Source organism: Henckelia pumila, chromosome 4 (genome assembly GCF_033568475.1).
Source record: "Henckelia pumila isolate YLH828 chromosome 4, ASM3356847v2, whole genome shotgun sequence".
In the NCBI taxonomy this organism is placed as follows: Eukaryota; Viridiplantae; Streptophyta; class Magnoliopsida; order Lamiales; family Gesneriaceae; genus Henckelia; species Henckelia pumila.
In genome coordinates, this window is record NC_133123.1 from 140541017 (window position 1) to 140555827 (window position 14811).

The following is a 14811-nucleotide window of genomic DNA, read 5'->3' on the forward strand; positions in this document are numbered from 1 at the left end:
ATTAATGTTCGAATTCAGTCCTTATAGTTATAGTTATAGTTATTATGAGTCGGGTTGAATGGTATAAGATTCATACCATGAATTTTTTTTTTTTTTTTAGTTTTTAATAGTAGAACATAAAAAAAAAAAAAAAAAAAAAAAACATTTAAACGGGTGGGGGGAAATTATCCAACAAAAGTATGTTTTACATAAAATCACAAATTCACAATCATATTTTATCTTAAAATTAAAAGTAATAATATATTTGATAGTTTATGAGAATTTTCAATTTCGTTTTTGAAAGGGAGAACGATATTTTGGTTTTGTAACTTGCATTTTTTTTTCTTTTGGTCTTGTTGTAAGTTAATTATCACGTGCATTGTTTTTATTTGCGTGTGGTACTTTATCATAGTAAAACTGGCGCAATACTGAAAATAATAACGTGACATCGAAAAAAATAGTGTCGTGATGGTGTTACTGACATGTCTGATGTCACGTTAGTATTTCGATGAAAAATGACTAAAATTGGAAAAATTATTGGTTAATTGACTAAAACAATAAATTTACTAATAAAGAAAAAAATTGGAAAAAACGGTGTAAGTTTCTGTTACAAAAATTCATTGAAGAGTTGCATTGGAATTTCCTTTGATTTCATGCATAAATTCTTCAATTTTTTTTTTAAAGATCGATATTTCACCGTGGGCTGGACTTCGGAATGCGAAATTCTTGGCCCAGGCCCCAAATAGTTACCATTCAAGGTTCGATTATTATTAATACATTAAAAAGGAACACAGATGCACCAAAAGCATGAAGGGGAAAAAAAACACCGTAAATATCCATTATGTAGTTCAATGACAACTAGTACTGTTTTTATTTATCGTTTTCGAATTTATTGGATTATGGAGAAACTCTTAAAAATATAATTTATATTTTCACTTGGTTTGATACGCAGATAAGATGATAAAAAAATGGATATGTAATACGAGTGATATTAAACAAAATATATATTAGACAAAAGTAATTTATGAAGTTTAATTAATTATATATTATTTGATGCATATGATGAATATGAATTATGCCACAAATCATCATTAAGAATGGATTGAAAATTTAAAAATCAAATCTATAATCACAAATTATAAATCAATACAAGCAGACGCTCACTCTCCGGGGCAAAATTTTGTAGAACTTTCTTATTTTAGTGCATAAGTCGTAACACAACTTGAGCTATATGGAATCTGTTTAGATAATTAAAAAAAAAGAATTTGATTTATATTACGTGGATTTGTGTAAATTCACGTCATATTGCATCTCAGGTAAATTGTTAATTTCAAGCATGTCTACGCAAAGATGATTGAAAAAAAAAAAAGAAAAAAGAGAGAACATAATAACCTTCCACCAACCGATTTAGCATGCGAGTCTCGATCGGACGTTGAAAGTTAGTTGGCGTACGAGGAATTATTTTTTTGACCACTTTGGAAGATTGAATATTTTACACATGCACCGCTTTTTCCATGGTTGGGAGTTCGAGTTCGTGAATTAGATAACTAATGATTAGGAGTTCGATTCTTTTTATTAATATTTTTTCGAACGAATATGTCACATAGAGCTTGTTTTATTATCCGTGCAGTTTATCTAACTAGCCTGGTCTACAATTATTGCATTAATCCGAAGATTTACCCAATACGTTATGAATAATAGCGATTACGGATTTTGCATCATAAAAAGAAATTTGAAAACATAATACATGAAAATTATCACCATTTAAAGGTAGAAATTTTTTTTTTCTCTTAAAATATATCAAGAATCCAAATTCTAGTGGAGTTTTATTTATTTATTTATTGCAATACCGGGCTGCCTAGTATAAGTCTATTCTCATTATTGATTTTATATATGCACAATGCACTTAATTGCTTGAGAGTTAGGACGGATTAACTCGATTTATATATTACATAAAAAAAATTAATATTTTAGTATAAAATATAACGTTGACGTCCAAGTAATTAATGAGAGACGCTGTTATGTACGTTAAAAAAAGGTCCAGCCTCATATTGTTAAACTCCTGAATGGTTATGCCAAAAAAAGATTAATAGTAATGCACACTACTCTCGTATTATACATACAATTTACCCTTTATATATGTGTGTGTTTGTAAAGTCGATCGTTTTATTTTTTATTTTTTGTTATAATATTTTGAGTTAAATCAATTAATATATTATAAATGATATATTCGAGCCACCTAAGGTGCTAATCGAACTCAATTAAATTAAGCTCCAATAAATTAATTAATATATTATAAATGATTGAGTATTTATATTAAAAATACATAACTTTTTTTGCTGGTGATTTTGTTATAAGATTGCTTGATCAAAATAGCTATGATAACTTTTCGAATAGGGATTCTTTTTGTTATTTTAGTATGTAATTATTTTGTACGTGGGCTATCATTAGATATAAATATAGAATAATTATTGTACAGTAATCAGGGGAGGCTTATGTGAAAAAAATACCTTTAGTTTTTTAAATATTGTACACATAAATTATTATTATTAGAAATAATAAAATATCATTTCTACGGTTAACCAACAATCCAAGTTTAAAAAGTGAAAAGTGATTTTTTTTTTTTTTTTTTTATTGTAATTCATCTTTATGGCTCTTTGATTGTACTCCAACCAAGTAATCACCAATTAATCGAATAACAAATCGATATTTAAACAATAATTTAATTACTTATATTAAAAGAGATATATCGTATTTTATCTAATGAGTTCTTTTATTGTGCCCAACTCTATATACCCAACTCCATGCCCACCATGTACAATATGTGATAAGTCAACTCATCAATTGTGTTGGTCAACTCACATATTGTACATGGTGGGCATGGAGTTGGGCATATGAGTTGGGCACCATAAAAGAACTCTTTATCTAATATAGTTATTATTAATTATTTTCAGAAAGTTTCAACTCGTCAAAAGATATATATTGTAAGTTCACTAGTAGAAAATATGAAATATACTTTGCCAGTTTTTACTTCGGCAATTAATATTGCCGAAGTAATATATATCTATTTACTTTGAAAATAAAATTAATGAAGTAAAATTTATATTAGACTTCGTCAAATAAAAAACCCGGGCTTCACTTAAAATTTTAAGTTACATTTTACTTCGAATTATGTATTTGATGAAGTAAAAAAAACCAAATTAAATTTAAAATAGATAATCGGTAAAGTCATAGGTAGAATCGGTTCTTTTTTCCTCTGTTTATGTCGCCAAACCCATTCTCTTCTTCTCTCCCTTTAGGGTTCCTCTCTCGATCTCCATTCTCGATCTCCAATTTGAGGCCAGATCCCATCGGTCCAGCGCAACTTCGGAGAGGTCTACTGTGTTAGAAAAAGGTTTATGGTCCTCTTGAAAAGGATTGTATTGGTTTTTGTTGGAAATCTGTGGAGTATACCTCAGCATCGATTTCCAGATTTTGAAACAAAATGGTATTGAAGACACCGGTTATGGATACTGTCACGTCGCTGCAATTTCTCATACCACGGGAACAAGATGGGGGCACGGGGTCAGGCAGCAGAAATAAACCTCTTTTAAAAATGGGTACACCTACTGGTGGTATTTCGAAGGATCAGTTTCAGATTGCTGAAGTCTTTTTGGTTTTTGGTTCACTGCTGCATTTATTTTGTTTGTTAACAATGAATTTCGCAGGGGCAGTCTAAAGGAAGCCTCAGTGCTGGTACAAGATATAGTGAATCTGAAGTTGATACAATGTCCCAAAGGTTCAAGTTTGAAGAATTGCCAGAAACATGGTATACTTTGTTTTTTGAGAAATATAAAGCAAGCAAATCATATAGATTACTGTTAGGGGATAGAGAATCAGATAAGCGAACACCTGAACAGATGGCCACGTATCTTAGAGTACTAGAGAATCACAAAAGGAGGAGAACAGTTTTTAATGATGCGCCGAGTTTGCGATCAAACATGGTTGCAGTTGACAGTAACACAGCTGATGAAACAGTCTTTTTCCCTGAAACCATGTTTACTTTGAATTGTGTCCCTGATAGTGCAGTTCTGCAAAGAAGTGCACTGGATAACTATCAGAAAGTATAATGGGGAAGAGTTTTCTCCCTAGGTATATATCATAACAATTTTGGTGCTAATATCCAACTTATCTTGCATTTTGACAGCTTATTTTGTTTTTGTCGTGATGTTCATGAAACATCTACTACTAATAATAAATGCGGAATTTTTTTTTTATACTAATTAAAATATATGTACACAAATGCCCATACATATATACACAAAATAATTAGATTTAAAAATAAATAACTTAAATAAAAATGCAACCTTTAAAAAATTAAAAGTCTGAGTCATGCATTAAATAAAAATGTTGTCCTAAACAATTAAATAAAATTTTGCATGCACTGAAAATATTTAAATAAAAATAAGTACTAGTACCAACCACTGAAAACGAATAAAAGAACAACATGTTTAATATTTCATAAAAACTTAATCATAAAGACTCAGACGACGGCCCCGGGGGATCACTGCATGTCCGCTCATAGGTCCTCGCCTCCGGTGGGTACTACGTCCTCTACGTACTCACCTGCACCATACCAGTGTAGTGAGCCTATAGGCCCAACATGCTAACATAACAAGGGTTTAAAATAATTTAAATCACTTTAATACTAATACATAACATATACATGAATGCGCATGCTTAAAATATCATGAACATAACATAACTTAAATTAAACTTGAATATCATAATAATACATAAACATTGTTGAGCAAAGTATTTTCTAACATCGCATGGTTGTATCCATAGTGTAACCTTAAATCATACATTAAATACTGAACAGCGTGGAAACCAATGTACGTGGCGGTGACGAATCACCTCTTAAATTGGCAGTAAACTGCCCTTCAATAGTTCACATATGGGGACGAATCCCCCTTAAATTGTCACACTACTTCAACTTCCAACATAAAATATTTTCTTTTGCTCAACCTTAAACATTTAATCATGCATAAAAAATTATTTCATGAATGCATGTACTTAAATAAAATGTGTGTCCTTCATATATATTTACTTTAATTTCATACTATCATATAAATATAAAAATAACTTCCATGCATAAAAATAATTAAATATATATTCAGGACACATGCAATTTTTTATGGGTTGTACTGAACTGCTGGCCCTAAACTCTCAAGTTCATTTACTTAAATCTGGCCCATTAACACTGAGACTGGCCCATTAACATACTTAAGCCCAACATTACATTTCTAAGCCCAATTAATTAATTAAAGCCCATTAGCACATACTTGGCCCAATAACAACTTAATCTGGCCCAATGAGCCTAAAAGCCCAAAGACTGGCCCAATAATTTCCGTGAGCTCCAAAGCCCATAAAAATTATTGAACTAACTTAAAATAATTATTCAAGCCCATTAAAAAACTTAAATGTAGCCCATTAAAATATTCCTGGCCCAATAACAACCTATTCTGGCCCAATGAGCCCAAAAGTCCAAAGACTAGCCCAATAACTTCCATGGGCCCCAAGGCCCATAAAAATTTAGTGGACTCACTTAATTAATTTAATTAAGTCCAAAAATATTTAAACTCAACCCAAAATAATTAATTGAGCCCAAATAAATTTTGAGATTTAATTAGGCCCATTAAACACTTAATTAAACTTAAAACCTAAAAATAAAAATACCCGAGCCCGACTAACTTAACCCAGACCCGGACCAACCCGACTTGACCCACTACCATCCAGACCCGACCCAGGCCCTTGACCCGACCCGGAACCAGCCCTAACACTTAACCCGATCACCCCCCTTCCCTGCAGCTCTCGGCCGCGAGCAGCAGGTTTTGTGGCCTGTTTCCGGCCAGCTCTGGCCATCTACCGGCCGGAGATCCATCATCTACACCTAGAGGACTTCAAGAAGTTTCCAGAAAGCCAAAAACCAGCCAAAACGGAGTCCTAACGAAGGAGAACGAAGCCCTGCAAGTCGGCCCATCCTCAGCTCGCGCGCAGACGCGAGCAGTCCCAGAGTTTGGTTTCGTGCCGACGACGCAAACCATCAAAGTCCACGAAACCAATTCTCAATCTTAGCCAACATCTAAAGCTTTCAAACCTAACAAACCTGACCCAAAATGGTGGCCTGAGGAAGGAGAACGAACCTCTTTTCCACAGAAACCTAAACCTGCGCGAACCATGCACCAGAAGTGATTGCTTCGACTTTGACCCATCCAGCCCCTTTCCAACCACATCACTCAACCATGAGGACCCTAAGAACCCCATCTGAACCATGGACCAGCAGCCATGCTCGCCCATAACCATAAAAACGTGAGTATGTTAATGAAATCAAAGAACCATGTGCATACCTCCAGAAATCCGATTTGTTTTACTAAAAATTTCAATGAAAAGTTTGATGCCTACATACACACACACACATAATAACTGATATGGCACGAAAAATAGAGAAAAAATCATGCCTTGATAATTAAATCGACGAAGATAGATGCGTTTACGGGCTCCGGGACGACGAACGGACCAAAAACCTTCAAATATAGAGCTTGATCGGCTAAGGGCTTGTGGTTTTCTGTCAAAGCGTGAGGGAGGCTGATGAAGAAGGTTGGAGGCGGCTAAGGGAGAGGGAGACGCGAGTTTAGGGTAGATAGGATAGATTTTTGGTTAATTAGAAATTAATTAGGATAATAACTTATTTAGGAAGATAATATACCATAAAACAAATGTTTAAAAAACCCTAATAATAATAATAATCTGATGGGAATAGCTAAATCCCGAAATATTAAAATAGGGAATTTTTAAAATTTAATAAAAGTCATTAAAATGACTTATTTTGGCTAAAAATAAACCCTTAAATAAATATATAACTAAGTACTAAATTTTTCTTGACAAAATATCTTAAAATATTATTTTAAGGCTCGTAAACCTCATAAAATATTTTTGGCTAAATATTTTGGTATCTCGTCCGTCCACGGTCCCGTTTACGCGATCAAAACAATTAATTTCCATAAATCATGAAAATCAATAATTATGGGTTAAATGCTTAAAAAAAAAAAAAACTTAAAACATGCATAAATAATTTCACATAATTATTTAACCCATAATCTAAAATTCTAAATAAATAAAATTCCTAATTATGCATGCGAATTTACGTATTAAAAATACCGGGTGTTACAATTCTCCCCCCTTAAATTGGATTTCGTCCTCGAAATTAAAGTACTTACCCGAACAACTCCGGGTAGCGAGTCCTCATGTCTGCCTCGGTCTCCCAAGTAGCTTTCTCCTCTGAGTGATTCAGCCACTGGACTCTGACCATCGGTATGACTCGCGTCCTCAAACTGCGCTCCTCTCTAGCCAAGACCCGTATAGGCCTCTCCTCAAATGCTAACTCCGGTGTCAACTGAAGAGGCTCAAAATCCAACAGATGCGATGGGTTAGAGACATATCTCCGAAGCATGGATACATGGAAAACGTTGTGCACTGCTGCAAGCCCTGGCGGTAGAGCTAAACGGTAGGCCAACGTGCCAACTCTCTCCAAGATCTCGAATGGCCCTATATACCTGGGATTAAGCTTCCCTCTCCGGCCAAATCGTACCAATCCCTTCATAGGTGACACTCTTAGAAACACGTGATCACCTACTGCGAACTCCAAATCTCGTCGTCGAGTATCTGCATAACTCTTCTGACGACTCTGAGCAGTCCTCATGCGATCCCGAATCTGAGTCACAATGTCAGCTGTCTGCTGCACAATCTCAGGACCCAGTAAAATCCTCTCACCAACCTCATCCCAATGCACAGGAGATCTGCATCTCCTCCCATACAACGCTGCATAAGGAGCCATACCTATAGACGACTGAAAACTGTTGTTATAGGTAAACTCCACTAATGGCAGTCTAGTCTCCCACGAGCCCTGAAAATCGATGACACAGGCTCTCAGCAAGTCCTCAAGAATCTGTATCACCCTCTCTGACTGACCATCTGTCTGGGGATGAAAAGATGTGCTGAACAGAAGTCTAGTCCCCAATGCTGTGTGCAAACTCTTCCAAAACGCGGATGTGAATCTCGGATCTCTATCGGATACAATGGACACAGGTATGCCATGCAATCTAAAAATCTCCTTGATGTAAAGCTCTGCATACTGTGGCAAGGAGTAGATAGTCCTCACCGGCAAGAAATGAGCTGACTTGGTGAGTCTATCCACAATCACCCAAATAGCTGTGCAACCTCTGTTACTCCTCGGAAGGCCAACTACAAAATCCATCGTAATGTTCTCCCATTTCCATTCCGAAATAGGAAGAGGTCTAAGAAGTCCTGCTGGACGCTGATGCTCTGCCTTGACTCGCTGACAAGTCAAACACTCTGACACCACTCTCCCGATGTCTCTCTTCATCCCGGGCCACCAATACAATAGCTGTAAATCTCTTTACATCTTCGTACTTCCGGGGTGAATGGAGTACGGAGATGTGCGAGCCTCTGCTAGAATCTCAGCTCTCAACTGATCGACGTTCGGTACCCACATCCTACCACGGTACTGAACAATACCATCTACAACTGTATAAATACGGCCACCCTTGGCCTCATCTCTTTGCCTCCAACGCCGTAACTCCTCATCAGTAGTCTGTCCAATTCTGATCCGATCTCGCAGAATCGGCTGCACCATCAACACTGACAAGCTCGGTGCATGACCACTCGAGTACAACTCCAAATCAAACCTCTGAATCTCGCTCTGCAGTGGTAACTGAACTGTCAAACCCGATACCACTGACGACTTCCGACTCAAAGCATCGGCCACTACATTAGCTTAACCTGGATGGTAGCTAATGTCACAGTCATAGTCCTTCACCAACTCCAACCATCGGCGCTGTCTCATGTTCAATTCCTTCTGAGTGAAGAAGTACTTGAGACTCTTGTGGTCTGTGAAAATCTTGCACTTCTCACCATACAGATAGTGCCTCCAGATTTTCAAAGCGAAGACCACTGCTGCTAACTCCAAATCATGTGTCGGGTAGTTCTGCTCGTGAATCTTCAACTGCCTCGACGCATAAGCAATAACTTTACCACACTGCATAAGTACTGCACCTAAACCTAGCTTAGACGCGTCAGTGTACACCACTAACTCCTCGTGTGGTACTATCATTTCCAAAACCGGTGCGGTAGTGAGTGCTTCCTTCAGCTGATTGAAGCTCCTCTGACAGTCTGGACTCCAAATAAACTTCGCATTCTTCTTGGTTAAGGAAGTCAAGAGTACTGCAATAGAAGAAAAACCCTTGATGAACTTCCTATAGTATCCTGCCAAACCCAAGAAACTGCGAATCTCCGAAGCATTCTTTGGAATCCCCCAATTTTGAACCGCCTCAACCTTCGACTGATCCACTGCAATCCCATTTCTCGAAATAATGTGGCCAAGAAATGCCACCTGCTCAAGCCAAAACTCGCACTTGCTGAACTTGGCATACAAACGATGCTCCCTCAAAGTCCGCAAGGCTGTCTGTAGATGCTGCCTATGCTCCTCAATGCTCCTAGAGTAGATCAAGATATCATCAATGAAGACTATGATGAACTGATCAAGATACGGCTGAAATACCCGGTTCATGAGATCCATGAAAACCGCTGGAGCATTGGTCATCCCAAATGGCATCACTAAGAACTCGTAATGCCCATAACGTGTCCGAAAAGCAGTCTTGGACACATCTGCATCTCTAACTCGTAACTGATGATAACCAGATCGCAGGTCGATCTTAGAGAACACCGAAGCTCCTTGTAACTGATCAAACAAATCTTCAATCCTCGGCAGTGGATATTTGTTCTTCACAGTGACCCTGTTGAGCTCTCGGTAATCGATCCAAAGTCTTATGCTACCATCCTTTTTCTTAACAAATAACACTGGAGCTCCCCATGGAGAAAAGCTAGGACAAACAAAGCCTTTCTCTAATAACTCCTGAATCTGCTCCTTCAACTCTTTCATCTCGGTAGGAGCAAGTCGGTACGGTGCCTTAGAGATACGCACGGTGTCTGGCACTAAGTCGATACTTAACTCCACATCTCTCACTGGTGGAATTCCTGCAACATCCTCCGGAAAGACGTCCGGAAAATCACGAACCACTTCTATCTCTGATAGTGATTTGCTAGATGGTTCTGAGGCCGTGACAATACTTGCTAGAAAACCTTGACAACCCCATTTCAACAGCTTTCTCGCCTGAATAAGAGATATCACCTGAGGAGTACTACTACTCTGAGATGCATAGAAAGTAAACGGGTCACCTTCTGATGGTTTCACTGACACTGTCCTTCGATGAAAATCAATCGAAGCTCCATTGACTGTCAACCAGTCCATACCCAATATCAAATCAAACCCGCTCAACGGCAAAACTACTACATCTGCGCGAATGGAGTGCCCCTGTAGCTCTAACTCCAGCTCTCGGATGACACTGGTGGTAGTAATAATCTGTTCTGAAGGCATAGTGACATCATAACCACTATCAGCAATCTCAGGTGTGATGTCTATCCGTCTGATAAACTCTAGGGAGATAAACGAATGCGTAGCCCCTGAATCTAGCAAAGCAAACGTGAAGTTGCCTCCAACTAGAATTCTCCCGGTGATCAAGGAGGTATCTGGGTCTGCCTCCTCAACCTGCATGACAAACACCCGCCCAGTGGTGTTTTTCTTCCTTGGGCAGTTGTATGCCCCATTCCCTAGCTCCTTGCTGGAACTGCTTCTTGCCTTGCTGTTACCTCTGCATCTCTCGTCTCCCTTCCTCAGAACGCAATGCTCTGATAACTGCCGCCTCGTAAGTAGTGACCTCCAACATGCGAACGTCATGCTTGATGTCAGCCCGCAATCCATCCACAACTGTCTCAACTTGTCTGGTACACTCAGCAATAAGAGGCACGAAGCGACCCTCTCTCGAACTGGGTAATGTAATCCACCACATGTTTCTTTACGTAAATCGACATGCATAACTAAGTACTTAAAAATTTTCTGCTAACATAAATGCTTAAGTCTTAAACATGATACTACTAGATCATACTAAAAGCAATTAAAACTTACAGACCGGTAGCGTGGATTTCTGAGCTCGCATAGCAGTGATGACCCCACCAAAAACGCGTCTCTGATACCAATTGAAACATCTACTACTAATAATAAATGCGGAATTTTTTTTTTATACTAATTAAAATATATGTACACACATGCCCATACATATATGCACAGAATAATTAGATTTAAAAATAAATAACTTAAATAAAAATGCAACCTTTAACAAATTAAAAGTCTGAGTCATGCATTAAATAAAAATGTTGTCCTAAACAATTAAATAAAATTTTGCATGCACTGAAAATATTTAAATAAAAATAAGTACTAGTACCAACCACTGAAAACGAATAAAAGAACAACTTGTTTAATATTTCATAAAAACTTAATCATAAAGACTCAGACGACGGCCGCGGGGGATCACTGCATGTCCGCTCATAGGTCCTCGCCTCCGGTGGGTACTACGTCCTCTACGTACTCACCTGCACCATACCAGTGTAGTGAGCCTAGAGGCCCAACATGCTAACATAACAAGGGTTTAAAATAATTTAAATCACTTTAATACTAATACATAACATATACATGAATGAGCATGCTTAAAATATCATGAACATAACATAACTTAAATTAAACTTGAATATCATAATAATACATAAACATTGTTGAGCAAAGTATTTTCTAACATCGCATGGTTGTATCCATAGTGTAAACTTAAATCATACATTAAATACTGATCAGCGTGGAAACCAACGTACGTGGCGGTGACGAATCACCTCTTAAATTGGTAGTAAACTGCCCTTCAATAGTTCACATATGGGGACGAATCCCCCTTAAATTGTCACACTACTTCAACTTCCAACATAAAATATTTTCTTTTGCTCAACCTTAAACATTAAATCATGCATAAAAAATTATTTCATGAATGCATGTACTTAAATAAAATGTGTCCTTCATATATATTTACTTTAATTTCATACTATCATATAAATATAAAAATAACTTCCATGCATAAAAATAATTAAATATATATTCAGGACACATGCAATTTTTCATGGGTTGTACTGAACTGCTGGCCCTAAACTCTCAAGTTCATTTACTTAAATCTGGCCCATTAACACTGAGACTGACCCATTAACATACTTAAGCCCAACATTACATTTCTAAGCCCAATTAATTAATTAAAGCCCATTAGCACATACTTGGCCCAATAACAACTTAATCTGGCCCAATGGGCCTAAAAGCCCAAAGACTGGCCCAATAATTTCCGTGGGCTCCAAAGCCCATAAAAATTATTGAACTAACTTAAAATAATTATTCAAGCCCATTAAGAAACTTAAATGTAGCTCATTAAAACATTCATGGCCCAATAACAACCTATTCTGGCCCAATGGGCCCAAAAGTCCAAAGACTAGCCCAATAACTTCCATGGGCCCCAAAGCCCATAAAAATTTAGTGGACTCACTTAATTAATTTAATTAAGCCCAAAAATATTTAAACTCAACCCAAAATAATTAATGGAGCCCAAATAAATTTTGAGATTTAATTAGGCCCATTAAACACTTAATTAAACTTAAAACCTAAAAATAAAAATACCCGAGCCCGACTAATTTAACCCGGACCCGGACCAACCCGACTTGACCCACTACCATCCAGACCCGACCCAGGCCCTTGACCCTACCCGGAACCAGCCCTAACACTTAACCCGATCACCCCCCCTTCCCTGCAGCTCTCGGCCGCGAGCAGCAGGCTTTGTGGCCTGTTGCCAGCCAGCTCTGGCCATCTACCGGCCAGAGCTCCATCATCTACACCTAGAGGACTTCAAGACGTTTCCAGAAAGCCAAAAACCAGCCAAAACGGAGTCCTAACAAAGTAGAACGAAGCCCTGCAAGTCGGCCCATCCTCAGCTCGCGCGCAGACGCGAGCAGTCCCAGAGTTTGGTTTCGTGCCGACGACTCAGACCATAAAAGTCCACGAAACCACTTCTCCATCTTAGCCAACTTCTAAAGCTTTCAAACCTAACAAACCTGACCCAAAATGGTGGCCTGGGGAAGGAGAATGAACCTCTTTTCCACAGAAACCTAAACCTGCGCGAAACATGCACCAGAAGTGATTGCTTCGACTTTGACCCATCCAGCCCCTTTCCAACCACATCACTCGACCATGAGGACCCTAAGACCCCCCTCTGAACCATGGACCAGCAGCCATGCACGCCCATAACCATAAAAATGTGAGTATGTTAATGAAATCAAAGAACCATGTGCATACCTCCAGAAATCCGATTTGTTTTACTAAAAATTTCAATGAAAAGTTTGATGCCTACACACACACGCATAATAACTGATATGGCACGAAAAATAGAGAAAGAATCATGCCTTGATAATTAAATCGACGAAGATAGATGCGTTTACGGGCTCCGGGACGACGAACGGACCAAAAACCTTCAAATCTAGAGCTTGATCGGCTAAGGGCTTGTGGTTTTCTGTCAAAGCGTGAGGGAGGCTGATGAAGAAGGTTGGAGGCGGCTAAGGGAGAGAGAGATGTGAGTTTAGGGTAGATAGGATAGATTTTTGGTTTAATTAGAAATTAATTAGGATAATAACTTATTTATGAAGATAATATACCATAAAACAAATGTTTAAAAACCCCTAATAATAATAATAATCTGATGGGAATAGCTAAATCACGAAATATTAAAATAGGAAATTTTTAAAATTTAATAAAAGTCATTAAAATGACTTATTTTGACTAAAAATAAACCCTTAAATAAATATATAACTAAGTACTAAATTTTTCTTGACAAAATACCTTAAAATATTATTTTAAGGCTCGTAAACCTCATAAAATATTTTTGGCTAAGTATTTTGGTATCTCGTCCGTCCACGATCCCGTCTACGCGATCAAAACAATTAATTTCCATAAATCATGAAAATCAATAATTATGGGTTAAATGCTTTAAAAAAAAAACTTAAAACATGCATAAATAATTTCACATAATTATTTAACCCATAATCTAAAATTCTAAATAAATAAAATTCCTAATTATGCATGCGAATTTACGTATTAAAAATACCGGGTGTTACAGTTCAAACAGGTGAGGAAGCAGTATACGATCACGAAACAAAGGGAACAATGGACAGAACAGGAGCATAAAAAGTTTCTTGAGGCACTGAAACTTTATGGTCGAGCGTAGAGGAGAATTGAAGGTGCTTTTCTTTTTGAAATGGTGCTCTGTAAATGCATCGTTTGGTGCTTCTCTTGTATTGGTGAATTTTGAAACGCAAAAATTCTTCTAAAAGGTTTTACTGAACTTATATCAGTAGTAATATCTATGCACTTATATCTGTTTGCAGCCCTTGTAGGCAAGAATTAGCGTAATGTTGGGCAGGTTGATTTTTGTTCGTATTTTGTAGGTTTTGGACAGGTTTACAAGATCTCCATTGGTGCCGATTGTAATATTTCATGGCCGTCTCATTGGCTGGTTATTCAAGTGTTGGATGATTCCACTGCTCTTGTCATTAAGGTACATTTGGTGCTATGAATCACGAAAAATAGGGAATCTAGAGATTTAATTTTTGTTTGTGAATATATTTTATATATTTATAAGTAAGTAATCCTTTTTTTTATCAGTTTCTTGAAATTAGATCAGTAATCCTCACTTTTTAATTATGTATAAATGAATACTTTACTACTCAATCGTTTTCTTGACTTCCTTCTGGCTGCCTTCTTGGTTCTTTCTATTTCTGTAGAGGGTCAATTATTCTGAGTTG